The following is a 12,766-nucleotide window of genomic DNA, read 5'->3' on the forward strand; positions in this document are numbered from 1 at the left end:
GTGCCCTCCAGCAAGCAGCCTGGGTGCTTTCAAGCTGCCCCATGCTGTGGATATTGCACACCCATCCCAAGAGAGATGCAAAGGGCCTTCTATGAAGGACAAAACTTGCAGAGTGGGTGTGGCGGGAAGCAAAGAGAAACGTAGATCTTCAGAGAGCATCTCCACAGCACAGCCTTCTTCCCAAGAGAGTTAACTCTACATGTGCACAGCGTTGTGTTTGGCTATTACTGGTGTCTCATTTGGGGTTGGGGGGTGGATGGGGAAGAGGGAGGTGAGTAGGATCACTTTTGTTAAAATTGGGGGTCTGCATCCAGTCTGCTAGCCGGGGTGGCCGGAGAACTCGGTAGAGAGGCTGACTGGTGACAATGAGGCATGCACCCTCCTCCCTATGTGTGCGTCCAGAAGGTCACGTCGACGGAGGGATTCTCAAGTCAGCTGGAACCAGATTTTCAAGAGGGGAGCGGGGCTACCATGCAAAGTTATGGACTGGCAGAGTGATGGGGGCTACTGATGGGAAAGTCAAGCCATGAGGGAGAAATGGAGCAGATATGTCTGGGAGAAGACACATGCGTGTCTGTTGGTAGGAAAAGGGGGCAACCAACTTCCTAGTGGGGAAAGGAAATGAATAACAATCCTTTTAAGGACCCTCAGGGGGTGGAGTATGCCTGGTCTACGCACCTAATAAGCCGCATTGGCCTGGGTGCCATACAACACTGGGGCGTTGAATCCTGGATCTTCAAGGCGCACGACACTCTCCAAAGCCCACACCAGAGGGATCCGATGTGGAACTCCCCCTAGGTGAACTGGAATCTACCTCAAACATACCTGTACCTGAGGACTCAAGACTGAAATTACATGGTGTGTGAAGAAGCAGAAGGCAGCTATGCCAAGAACATTGAATTATCAGTAGGCGGACTAACGTTGACCTACCACTTCAATGCCCTACCTGCTGAATTAAGAGATGTCTTATTCTGGCAGACCTGTGATGGACATTGTCAGTGAATAATATTGTTTGGTTTTGCCTGACACCCAATTCCCATTGTTTGTGTAAATAGCATCCAATCTCATAAGGATTTATTCTGTACAAATGAATAATTCAGGGATTGCAATATGCAGTTAGCCTACACTTGTTCAATCTCCCTCTCTCAAATATGGTTTAAAAATATTAGTACCATGGGTAAACCAATGACACTATTAACAGGAGGTCCTTAAGCTCCCGGGAGATATCGATAAGGTTCTCTACCATAAATTAACAAGAACGTCTCCAAGGTGAACCAGAGAGATAAAAAAAAAAACAAAAAAGATTCAAGAATGGATTTGGGGCTTGCACTTAATCCTAGCTCCAATCTAAGAACAATTAGTTCTTACAACATGGCCCTGCTTGATACTTGACCTCATGAAGGAAACACGGAAGATATGGGTGCTAGAGCAAAGTGTGGCGAAGAAAGTAGATGGTGCCTGGCCATCAGAAAGCATGGCATCTGGGGTCTTAAAGACTTGTGTCCAAATAAGCAGCCATCTCAGTGAGACATCAATGAAGTCCAGATGGAAGAAGCACACCAACACCCATGACCCAGGGATTATAAATTACATAACCCTTGAGAATGATGATGGCAGCAAATGTACAAATGTGCTTGACACAATGGATGGATGGATGGATTGTGATAAGAGATGTACAAGCCCCCAATAAAATGATTTTTTTAATTACATAATCCAAATCCGAAGGAGGACATCGTCTCAGAGCTTAAATTCTGAGATTCTGGTTTGCTGCTTGATGTGATTGAACTATGGAATGATACGATGTCTGGATTCGCTCCTAATAAAATGCTGTGGGGGCAGGAATTGGAGGACCTGATTGGGAACGTGGTAAAACAATAGAAAGAACAAACAACTCTTGCTTTGGTTCTATGTACAGAATACATTATTACCTTTCAATGTAATAAATATTAAAAATAAAAGTCGTGGACGACCTCAATGAGGACTGAAACGGTTGAAAGTGCTGCGAGCTAGGAAGCAAGGTGTCCCCTGCCTGGGCTTAGTGCCGCCGTCCCCTGCACAAGACTTCACCAGTGTGCTGCCCGCGCCGCCCCTGGCATGGAAACTGGCTGAGGAGGGAATGGTTCTTATTGGAAAGTCGGCACAAGCAGATTGTCTGCCTTAGAGGTGCTTAAGATGGATAAGAAGACCCCTTCTACTCCAGGAAGTCCTAAGTACCAACTTATCCATCTAAGCTTCTGGCTGAGAGCTCTTTAGGGGAGGCTAGGAGGAGGTGGTGGCGATGAGAGAAGAGGGGAAATAGGGGCTCATGACACTCTTAGACGCACCGCTCTTGGAACCACTCTGTTGGTTCACTTTGAAATCTGAAACCAGTGGGGTCAGAGTTCAATGGCGAACAGCACAGGCGTCACTGAATCAAGTCAAGGGTTGCCGGACTTTGAAAGCCCTCATCTCCGGCCTCAACTTTCACCAGGGGCCAGTGGTTCACTTTTAAGTTTAAAAAAAAACAAAACATTTGTTTTCTTTAATCCTAAGAATTAACGGATACACAAAATGCTCTATCTTGAAACCTGATAGTTCCTCAGTTACTGACATCATCTGAATGGCATGTGCCGGGTTTCTGTGAAGATCTCATTAATACTGTCAGACCGACGCATGTTCCTGTGTCTAATGAAGCTCGTGAGCTACATGAAGGCCAGGATGATAACCCTTCAGGAACAGCAACTGGGAGTCCGATTCCCTGAGGACACCGGAAGATGGGGGGCAGGGGTGATAGCAATGATGACTGTGTAACCCCACTTGAGGGAAGCGAATAACAGAGTTGTAGGTGAATGGATATATTGGATGGGGGTGAGATACGGCTAAATACGTATACATATATAACAACAATACTAGAATAATAATCTATAACAACAAGGGTTCCTGGGGGGAGGGGTGGGGGAGGGAGGGGATAAAGGGCAGCTGATATCAAAGAGTTCAAGAAGAAAGTAAGTGTTTTGAAACGGATTGTAGTAGCAATCACTCAAGTCTGCGTGATCTACTTGGATTATGGAATGTTGTGACATCTGTAAGAGCTCCCTATACAGTGATGAACAACAACAAAAACTGAAAGACAAATAAATGTCAGGGCAATGAATGTACACATGCGCTTTACACAACTGATGTATGTATGGATTGTGATAAGAGTTGTATGAGCCCCTAATAAAACGATTTTTAAAACTATTAATATAATGAATGCGATGATAAGATTTATTTTAAAACATTGACTTGGGACTGAAATTTTTAGGAAGAATTCATATTTTATAAGTTGGTACTAAGTAAAAGCTACTCCTTGGGTGTTTGCAAATATAAGCCAGTAAAGGCATTATCCCTTTTTAAAGAATATTTAAAAATAAATAAATAAATAAATGTCAACGTCATACTACGCTGCCACTGAGGATCTTGTTCAGGGACTTCAGCAGCCCCGTTTGTAAGGTTCTGATTATGGACATGGGGCAGAAGGACCGTGAGATCCTTCCGGGTCAAATTAAAAAGTAGAAAGCAAATGTTTTAAGAATGATGATGGTAACAAATGTACAAATGTGCTTGAGACAATAGATAGATGGATGGATTATGATAAGCATTGTGTGAGTCCCCAATAAAATGATTTAAATTTTTAAATTTTTTTAAAATTAACTTTCAAAGGCCAGGAGGTCCTGGTGTGACTTGCCTCTGGTGTAGGACAAAGAGGAAGAAAAGCAGACCCCGGGCAAGCCCCCAATTTCATGTGTCCATAGTCAATGTCGCCGGAGGAAAGGGCCTGTCCCTCTTGAGCCGTTTGGCACTGCAACAGAGAGTCACGAGTGTAGGACAGAAAGAAAAGACGGTCAAATTCCATGAGCACAGTTTGCTTTGATCAGGGAGCGATCTCTCGATTTGAAGGAAGACCTTGTCTAGGGGCATTATATCAGGTCTCATGGGGTGATGAAACCCTATTAACTTGCTTCTGCCCCTCTCCTGATTTCTCGTTGTCCCATATTCTGGCATCCTGATTGGTCCTTATTGGTGTCGAAATCCATGGCTTGTACACGTCATGATCACGTGGGGCAGTGTTAGTCCTGGGTTATCTGGACATGACCGGTGGGATATATCAAGTGAGGTGGTTTGGGGAGGAGTCATCCAAACATGCCCAGTGGACTGGATCATGTGAGGCAACTTGGGAGAGGTCATTCAGACTTCATAGGTCACTCCGGCCTCTAGCTGACCCTGACGGGATCCACCCTTCCTTTCCCATGACTTCAGCCACTGCTGTAATTCACAGGCTCCCCATCACTCACCTACTATGAGCTAGACAGCCCTCACTATAGCTCTTCCCTCTCTCTCTCTGTCCAGACTGCTACAGATCTGACCCGGTGGGACCACTTCCCTGCTTCAGAACTCCTTTGGGCTCCACCACTCCCTTGGGTTGGTGCAGACGCCTTGTCCTGGCAGAGCAAACCCTTCCCTTCTGCGCCCAGGTTCCCTTTCTGCCCTGTCCTCCCACACCTTGCCTTCAACCACACTCATCTTCCCACTTGCCAAAGGCACAGTGGCTTCACACACTCTCTTCTTTCATTCCGTCTTATGTGTCTTGCCCTGCTCCCATCTGGAACGAACTGAAATCTCCTCTCTTCTGATGCCTCCGTCCAGCTCCCGGAGATGAGGCAGAGACTCATCCCACCCTCACCCCGTTCCCCCAGCACTGACTGGGCTGGTCGATTCCTCCATCTCCTTGGCCCCATGCAACTGTGAGCTCTTTGAGGACACAATTGGATCTATGCTAACCATAGGCCCATGGTAGGGCATCAACACACACTTGGCGAATGAATGGATGAAAGAGCGAGTGGACTGCATACATGAATGGGTGCAGTCACTTCACACGAAGCACCACCTCCATCACAGAAAGGAGGTGGGGGCCAGGGGTGTACATGCAGTTGCCGGCAGAGAGCTAGAGTTTCTGTGGCCCCTTGGGCAGGAAGAGGTGCTAGTCAAACACCAACAGGCCAGAGACACGTGAGATCGGGGTCCAGGGGACTTTGCTAAAGCTGCCCAAACACGCCCAGCGTGAAAAGAACCTTAAAATCTCTTTTCTCTTTTTAACTCACTTGGGGTGGGGTGGGGGAAGCCAGCCCAGTTTTAATTCCTTTGGGAAGGGGGCGTCGTCATAATAACTTCAGTCATTACTTATTCTTTATTTGCTTGATTCCTAAATTGGGCCCTTCGCAAAACTGCCTTGGGAAGCAAGTACACAGGATTAAAGCGTTAATTATATTATATAAAACATAACACAGCAGCAATTAAAGCTGCTTAAATTAATGTGTGAAGGCATAAATAGTAGCCTGCGGGTTGCCCCGTGGGGCGAAGACCAGATAAAATAAAGGGAAGATATTTTAGTACATACATGTCCCAAAGAGGCCTGTGCTGGTGGGCACAGGTCCAGAGAAGGAAGAGAATCTTCTTGGGCTGAAAAGTGTGTGCTGGAGGGGGCTGGGGAGGAATGTTTTCTACGGAGGGTGGCAAGAGTAAAGCATCCCATTGAAGAGGGAAACTGAGAGCTCCTGAGTGGACAGAGTCCCAGGACTTTGGAATCACAGAGGAAAGGGCCGGCGGGGGTGGGGTGGGGGGTGGGGGCGTAATAAGACCAGGTGGACTCATAAGATGAGACCATGAAGGACAACTGTCCCTGGGGCTACCAGAATTGACTGACCAGAAGGCTCCAACTAAAATGCAAACCAAATTGTGTTGCTCTTCAACTTAAAATGATGTCCAAGGGCTTCGCTCTTTAAGCTCCGGAAGCTGTAGGACTATGGGCTTCAGGAACTTAAAGAGCTTTGGCCTGCATCTTGACCCCTACCTCCTGTCTTCCCTTGACGCTCTGCCACCTCCTTAGGTGTACCATGCCACCGCCCTTCTCCCACTCTCCTTCCATCTGTCCGGCTTCTTCCCATCCTTCGAATCTCAGCTCAGGTGCCTTTCCCTGGAAAGCCCTCCCCAACAGCCCCCCTGGGGTCTCCCCCCACTCCCCGCCATTTTCACAGAACCCTGGATTGCTTAGCTAAGCAAGGCTCCAGGCCTGCCTTTCAATTATTCTACCTTCTTGTGGAACCAGTGTATCGAGGCAACTCAACTCAGTAGGACATCATCCTTAAGCTCCCCCCAACCCAATCAACCTTCCACCACGCTGCGCTGAATGAAGCTCCCTTCTCCGTCCCTTAATGACATTTTGGGCAGACTGCATTACTTTGGGATCACTTTCTGTGGCTAAATCCCCATCTTTTAAAGCTTTATTCTCAAACTCAATTTAAATCTCATTTTCTCTTCTCCCTTACTCAGGCAAGGGCTGGGTTGAATGAGGAAATAAAAGCGGAGGAGGGGCACGACCTGGTTGGGAGACATACTCTAGCGCCTTCCTTCTTGTTGAGAATGGGAGAGGGCAAATGCCCCCTCTCTGCTGGCTGCCTTGCTTCCCTGGCTAACCTGGAGCGGCATGTGTCCACTGGGCACATCAACACGAGGCAGAGGGCTCCTCCACTGCCCCACTCTCAGACAGGGTCTCAGATTTGATCTCTCCTCCAATCTCCCACCACTTCAGTTCTTGCCACCGGTGGGACACTCTTGCTCACAGTTATCTTTCATATCTTGGGTGGGCCGCTTGATAGGTGTGCCAACGGTGAACCCTTGACCCAGGGAAATAGATGCCTCTTGGCCAGTTGCTCCATAATGCCCTCTCTATCCCCCTCTCTCCTCCCTGCCACAGGTAGACACCTGGGGAGAGTCAGCAAGTTCACACCGAGCGAGCCTCCATAGGAGCAGCACACCCGTCCTCTTGCAGCCACCCCTCAACGTCCATAGAGGTTTTGCGTTTTAGTGGGGAGGGAAAGGGAATCATCGCCCATGACACACACACTGTTGTTGTTGTTGTTGTTGTTGTTGTTGTTGTTGTTATTGTTGGGTTCCATCAAGTCAGCCCTAACTCATAGTGACCCCACGGATCACAGAACCAAACATGGCCATTCATGTGCCTCACCATCACAGTCCTGCTCCCACCCATTGGAGTAGCCACTGAGCCGATCCATCCTACTGGGGAGGTCTTCCTACTTTATCTACTTTATCATACACGATGTCCTTCTCCTGCGGCATTCTGGAACAAACGCTCCACTCCTCCATACAACCAAAGCACTCTCCCTCCCCAGGATTGTTAGGGGGCAAGGAGGAAGGAACGTGGGTTTTGGCTAGCAGATGTAGGACCAGTTCTGCCTCCTTTAGCAGAAGGGAAGTCCTGGAGGGAAAGTATCTGGCTCCCAGTTAGAACACAGGGACCTTAGAGCCTGTTGGCTTTGGCTGTGAGCAACAGTGAGTGCCAGTTCTGAGGAACCAGGAAATTCTCCTCAGCAAACTTTGAACTGGCTTATTTATCAGACACAGTCCCTGGTTGGTATAAAGGGTTCTTGGCCGCTCACATTTGACTGCTAACCAAAATGTTGGAGGTTCAAGTTTACCCCCAGGGCACCTTGGAAGAAAGGCCTGACCACCTACTTTTTAAAAGCCAGCCACTGAATTCCCTACGGAGCTCAGTTCTGCTTTGCAACACCTGGGGTCGCTGTGAGTTGGAATCAAGTTCAACAGCAAACTGGTCTATTCGTCATGCCCGACTTGATTTCTGGAATCTTTCATCCTCGTTTCCTGAGGAGCAGCACAGAGCCCAGACACACGCCAGCTGCAGAGCAGGTTGGGCTGAGTCAATGAGAGACTATCAAGGAATGAGACAGAAGTGATGCCGCTTCCCACCATCCTCAGCACTGCCCCATCTCCACCTGATGACTGGATTCCACCCGGGATTCCCAGGCCCAACTGTGGACAGCAAGCTTTCCCCTCAGCTCAGCAGAATTGGGCTGGGAATTATCAAAAGGAACTAGGAAATTCAGAGGAAAAAAAAACCCAACCAGAAGTGCAGAAAACCCAGGGTCCAGCAAGAGAGCTGGGTCGACAAAGTCCTCACGTTTCTTTATCCTGCTCTGCTTCATGCCACGTGGGTAGAAGTGGAGACAAAGGAGGGCCAGGCTCATTGAGAAGGAGTAACACAGTAACTACAAACATGGGCTCAAGCTTGCCAGCCAGGAAAATGATACAGCCCCAGGCAATGTGTCAGCCTATCCGGAAGGTGGCCAGGAACCAGAGCCAATTCTAGGATGACTACCAACAGCAATCGCCATGTGTTTTCACTGGCAAAAGATCCTTTCCAACTATTTTCTAAAAAGGTGAAATGCACCATGTCGGAGCATCCTTGACCATGTAGTCTCTCGATGTCCAAACGTGATCGTTTGAGAGATGAGGAAAGAGACCTTGTTTGTGTGATCTCGCTCATATTACTGTCAATAGTACTTATGGGATTAAGGAGCTCACTTATTAGGAAGGGGGGACATCTTGTCAAAGGTTTACCCACTTGGGCTTCCTCGTCTTTGAAATAACGAGAAATCTTCTGCCTGTCTTTTTACTGGATTGTCCTTTTCTCATCAGTACTCTTCATTCATTTATTCACTCAACTGATATTAGTTGCACACTTATTTTACGTGTGTCAGGTGTTGGGGTTGTAATATTAACCGAGACAAAGTCCCAACTCTGGTGAACAGCACTTTGCAATAAGATGGGTATTAACCTTTCACTCTGTTACCCCTGTGTTGGAAATTAGCTCAGATGTCTCACTGTACCCCTAGGACACCCCCAGACAGCTCTGGCCAACTGCCAATCATTATGGTTTAAGGGTTTGTGGTGTAAAACATCTAACACCAAGAGCATTCATATGTTGGAACAGAAAGAGCACTGAGCCCATCCCCTGTGTAGCAGCCCTGGTTGGTGCTCCCCCCCTCCCCCACATGTTCTCAGCTTTCACCATCCCTAGTCCCTACTTCCAGACTTGTAACCTTTTGCCTGGGAACTTTCTCTGGCCACAAGAGCATATTTATTCCTTACCATATATTCCTTGGGGGGAGCTGGCCAGAAATGCTAGGGTTGCCCCCTGGGAGCAACCAATGGCAGATAAGGATTTGGAAGATAAATGCCCCAGCTCCTTTGGGGATCCCAGGTCCCACTTAGGCGGGACCACTCAGAGGTATGTGTTAGACACAGTCTCCCCCGTCAAGATGAAACCTCAGCTGCCCACCTGCTCGTGAATCTACACTGTCTGGCCCCCTTCCCCTCTCCCTCGCACTTCCCCATACCTCATATCAACGCTTCCTGGGCTCACCTCTCTCAAAAGCTATTTGTATTCACATGCTTATCTCAGTTTCTGTTTCTGGAAGACTCCAAGGCTCTCCAATGTACAGAGGAGCAACTACCAGCAGGAGGCAGTGTGACTTTGTGGGTGCAAGGGTACCCTCTGAAGTCAGCAGTCTGAGTCCAAATCCTGATTCTGCTACTTAATATGTGGCCTTGAGTAAGAGCTTACCCTCTGGCTCCTCCTCTGTAAAATGGGCCCCATGGCTCCCAGCTGGTATACAGTTGTTATACAGAATTCATTGAGCTGAGTCCCAGAGGGAGTCCCTGATGGGGCAAATGGTTAGCACACTCAGCGGCTAGCCAAAAGGCTGGTGGTTTGTGTGCGCCTGGCAGAGGTGACTTGAAAGAAAGACCTGGTGATCTAATTCCCCAAAATTAGCCACTGCAAATCGTTCTGCTACACATGGAGGTCACCACGAGTCAGAATCCACGCAGGGCCACCTGGCAGTATGATGGAGACCTAGAGAGTACAAGCAGCTCACTGAAATTCCCAGGAGAACCCGGTATGCTTAGGCCCCATTTCAGAAGACTCCCCACTTCTGTTTCCCGCGGCTGGGGCATGATACCGTCCTGTGTTCTGCTTCTCCTGGGGGCTTTGAATGTAGGCAGAGTGGGCCTGATACGACTTTCTGCGATCAAGGAAGCATTCTATGTCTTCACGTCCATTAGGACAGGCACCGCCTACGTGTGCCCCTTGAGCCCCTGAAGGTGGCTACGTGCAAGGGGGAGCCTGATTTTTGGGGTGCTGCTTTATTTGATTTACTTTGAACAAATGTAAATAGCCCATGGAGCTGGTGGGCAGTTCAGGTCTACAGAATGTGCTCGGGCAACGGTGGGAAGACTCCCTCTTGGCTCTTTTCATCTTCCCTCCGCTCTCTTTTTCCCTCCTGTCGCCTCTCACTGCGCTCTTGCTATGCATCGCCCCACCACCACCACCACGCCCCCGCCTTCCCCTTTTGTATGTGTTCAGTTCCTGGGAAGGAATCGGCAGGGCCTGGGACAGCCGCTGTATGTTCATACGCTCAGCAAGGTGAAACAAACTCCTTTGTGAGGCCCGTGTTGAAAGACAAGACGAATACCTACTATAAATAAAGCTGAATAAAGATCCTTGGCTGGATGGTTTCCATTGTTCCCTGTTCCCTTGTAGTATTCACACTGAGATAATTTCCAGCTTCTCGGATCCTCAAGAGTTATAAAACATACCATTACCTCATTTTCATTTCATTAGATTTACAGGTCACAAGACTACTTTGATCCTTACCCAAGATCATCATTAATGGTTTCGAAATAATGGCTCTTTCTGTTTCAGCATGAGCGCCCACAGAACTTCCCACTTGTGTTTTCTTTTCTCTCTTGCTTCCTACTTTCTAACTCTAGTCTAGACAGCAGCGGCTCATGGAGCTCTCTGAATGCCAGCGTGCGCGTCACACGCGCGAGGATGCTCCCTGCACGGTGCTGTGACACCACAGCAAAGGCATAATAAGGTAGTCTTTCTTTCCAAACCACCTAATCCTCATGGACAGCATGGGAAGGTCTAGCCCGAGTCGCCTAGCTGATCAACGGTCAGCAATCCCAGGCTGCATTGCCACAGTACCTATCATTAACTCCAGAGGGCAGAGTGGAGCGAGCCCACTTTGCAGCCCCGCAGACATGCCTCTCGATCCCGACAAGGCCACTGAAGAGTGAGCACAAACGAGCTTCCACCTCTGAGTCTGGTTTCCTCGTCTGTGAAATAGAAGTCCTAGAGGACCTGCCTTGCGGGGTAGTGGCAAGAACGAAGAGGATTTGTACGAGGAGAAGGACATTGAAGTCGGTCAGCGTAGGGACACCCCCGCTGGCACTGCTCTGTTTCTGTGTAACCAACTGACCTCTCTGAGCCACGATTTTCTCATCTAAAAAAAGAAAATGGAGTGGAGCGCTCCCTCTAAGAGAACTGTGAGAGTAAATGAGGTTACCTACACTCTCTTACGTAGCTTCGATCTCGCAGCACAATGCTAGCTCCAGGAGAGCTACTGACCTCTTAGTTGCTCTAAGGGAGACATCTCCCTCTACGGAGAACTTCTGTCCCAATGTTGGCTTTCTTTAGAAAGGGATCATGAAGGGCTTGTGGGCATTGAACTTCTCCAGAAATCTGGAGAAGTCTCTGACATGAGGTAAGATGACTTAATTTAAAATCTATTACAAGAGCTAAATAAGGACATTGCATAATAATAAAAGGGTCCATCCAGCAAGAAGACATAACAATTACAAATATATATATATATATATATATATAATCACATTGATGCTTCAAAATATACGAAAACCAATTCTGACTAATTTGAAAGGAGAAATTGACAGATACACAATAATAGAAGGGGATTACAGTACATGACTTTCAATCATAGACAGGACGTCTAAAAAAAATCACGAAGGAAACCGAGAGCTTAAATAAAATGGGCCTCCACTCAAATACACCCTCAATGCAAGAACACTTTGTCCTATTAAACTGGTGTTCCATGATGCACACCTTCCCGACACGATCCTGAAGACAAAGCAGGTGCATAATCAAATTGGTGAAGAAAGCTGATAGTGCCTGGCTATCAAAAGATACAGGGTCTGCCAAGGGGAGGGTATTGTTTATATCTCCACAGGGAAAGAGGGACCAGACTTCAACCCAGTGCTCCAAGATGTGAATGCAACATGCCAGCGTGTGAAGTAGGGAACCAGTGAAGAGGTCTGGGGGGCCAGCCCCAATCCCAACTACTAAGTGGACACCTGCCCTTCCCCCCAGAAGAATTTCTTTCAAAGGACAGCATTGAATCTGCAGCTCTGGGAGTGGGACATATCTGATCAGAGCACACAGGAGCAGATGAAGGGGGAGGAGGAGAGAGAGGAGCACATCCTGGCCAACCAGGCCATGAGGATGATGTTCCCAATTAGAGCAGCCAGTCCACAGAGAGGACCGCATGGCGGGCCCCCCTATGAGACATGACGCCCCTCACTGACCCATAGCTCTACAGAGGACAACACCAGAGACACAGTGTGGGAATTGCAACCGGTCTGATCCCACCATACCGAGGCAAAACACTAAGGGGGTGCAACAGAACAACAAGGGAATGGAGCGGTGAGGTCCCCAGGGAATGCTGAAGGTGGACTATGTGGGCAGGGCGTGGTGCCCCAAGAGACTGGACTGGAAAATACTCCTAAAGACCAACAAACAATCCTTGAACTAACTACAAGCTTTTCTTTCTTGTTGTGTTTTGTTTTGGTTTGTCATTAGTTAGTTGTTGTTTTGTTGCATATTGTTGCTTGGTTTGCTCTGTTTTGCTTTTGTGCATGTTATTATCTCCACAGGTTTGTTTAAATAAGATAGGCTGGATGAACAATCTGGAGGAGAAAACAACAGTACTGACAGTTCCGGGGGGATATGGGTAAGGGGAGGTGGGGGGAAAGGAAGTGGTGTTAACAAACCCAGGGACAAGGGAACAACAAG

Source organism: Echinops telfairi, unplaced genomic scaffold, assembly GCF_000313985.2.
Source record: "Echinops telfairi isolate 266 unplaced genomic scaffold, ASM31398v2 ScPeMD7_5592;HRSCAF=6446, whole genome shotgun sequence".
Classification (NCBI taxonomy): domain Eukaryota; kingdom Metazoa; phylum Chordata; class Mammalia; order Afrosoricida; family Tenrecidae; genus Echinops; species Echinops telfairi.